The sequence below is a fragment of the Mobula hypostoma genome, chromosome 10, assembly GCF_963921235.1.
Source record: "Mobula hypostoma chromosome 10, sMobHyp1.1, whole genome shotgun sequence".
In the NCBI taxonomy this organism is placed as follows: domain Eukaryota; kingdom Metazoa; phylum Chordata; class Chondrichthyes; order Myliobatiformes; family Myliobatidae; genus Mobula; species Mobula hypostoma.
Window position 1 is genome coordinate 22,366,165 of NC_086106.1, and position 2,081 is coordinate 22,368,245.

Sequence of the window (2,081 nt, forward strand, 5' to 3'; positions counted from 1 at the left end):
CACGACAATGACTTGCTCCATCTGTAGAAGACGTCATCTTTTTAAAAAAGTAATGGAACTAAGGTCTTCAGAGACGAAGCAAACAATTGGGTCGTCCCACTACTGTTCAGCGGTGAACGCTGGCGCTTACAAAGCAACAAAGAGCAGGCAGTCATGAAGGCCTTTCCACCCGATGACAGTGCTCCAGCGATCAAGGACATAGATTTAGGTGGAGACACTATACATACACAAATGAGTTTGGGTCACCTTTGGGAGATCAGGACCGATACATTCATGTTCTCCGTGCCGTCAACCAACAAACCATTCAACCGCCGTGGAGTTCTGTCCACTGTCAACATTATTTTATATCCTCTGGATCTACTGGCACCGTTTACGATCCAGAGAAGAGACCTTCTCAGAGAACGTTCCTCCGAGAACTCCGACCGGGACTCTCCGCGACCAGAAAGACAAACTAAGCAGTTGGGAAGTTTGGAGAAATTCACTTCAAGAACTAAGACAGCTTCATGTCAAACATGGTGTTCCCCGCTCTCATAAACGAAGCAATAGAAACCTGGATTGGTCTTGATAATAAAGAACCCGCACAATACTTTGAGAACCTTGTATCCAGTTTAAAGGGAATTGGTGAAATTGTCCATATTTACCTGATTGGAAAAGAAGGCAATCAGACACTCCCACGGGTAGTCTCTTTGCACTGTGCTGATGATGCAATCAGTGTCAGTGGGCAAAATCAATTGCGCCAGCTTTCAGCAAAATCAACTGCTGCTTGCCAGCATGGAACTGACCTGACTGTTGTAGGTGGCCACATCCCACGAAGCATGTGGAGGTGCAACATGGAGACAATGATCTGGAAACAATGCACGTCACTGCCAAGAGATCGTCTTCATCCGTCCCAAGTGAAGATAGCATTTATTCATTGGATGGAAAACTGTTCCGTATACATATTCTAGTGCTGTCATTATTATGTGGTCTGTAATAATATGTAGGTTGAAACAAGCAAACTGGAGACTGCAGTGTGTCGGGCTTCTGGCCTTAACCTTAATGAAACTATCTATCTAATGGATGAGGAAGAGAATGACCTGGAGTACTTTACCAAACCATCTTGTCTCATTCGGTGTTTTGACACACGTTCCAGGACATGCCAGTTAAAGCCCAATCTTCTCCCTTTTACAGGCCGTATGCATGCTATTATTCACAAGGACCTGTTTTTATAGTAGCTGAGGGAGATTCTCTGATATGTTACAATCCGCTGCTTGACAGTTTCACCGGACTGCGCTTCCCAGAGTTTTGGAGTCCTGTGCCCTCCTTGTGTAAGATTGCCAGCTGCAATGGGTGTATTTCTGTTTGCAGAGATAAGTGTAAAAGGGGTAATTTCAGAACATTAAAACGGAACCCAGCCACATGAGTAGTATGAGTGATAAGTGGAATGGAGATATTGCTGACAGATTGGCAATTTGTTTTGGCGTGATTCTAATCAAGTACAGTAAACTGCAGTTATTTTTTTGTCGGATTTAATTTGTTGCGTGCACAAAACAGTTTTTTAACTTCTGCAGATAACAACAAAATTTCAGTCCGATGTATATTCTCTCAGATATTAATTGACCTAAACAATGTCCAACTATTGTCATGTTGTATTCCAGACGGAGACCAGTTGCAGAGGTCGTTCTAATTCTACATAAATATTGATCTAGAGACTAACGTTTAACACCAAGTTCATAGTGACATCACAATGGTCAGGTCGGGAGTGTGTTCCCTTAAGGCATTCATTTAACTTTACTAAATCTCTGCTTTAAATAATTCGCTTATAACTGTTTTGTAGTTGTAGTTAAAGGATGATAACTACGTTACAGTTTGACAAAAGATTAAAAAAAAATCATTGTCTATGGTACATCGCGGCATGTGATGACATCACCTCCGGTTTCGCTGCGTCTTGTGATTAACTTCCAGTTGGCAGAAAGAGAAAGGGTGGGGTCACGCGTGTGCAGCATGAACGTGAAAAGCTCCATGTCTACCCACAAAGAAACATTACAGAGGCAACGACATAAGTTCTGGTGACGGTAGACATGTTGAAGTAAGTTTATTAA

At 42.5% G+C, this 2,081-nt stretch overlaps 1 pseudogene; it reads left to right on the forward strand.

Moving 5' to 3' along the window:
* Positions 1 to 512: 512 nt before the first annotated feature.
* Positions 513 to 1,465, forward strand: LOC134352447 (kelch repeat and BTB domain-containing protein 4-like; annotated as a pseudogene).
* Positions 1,466 to 2,081: the final 616 nt, after the last annotated feature.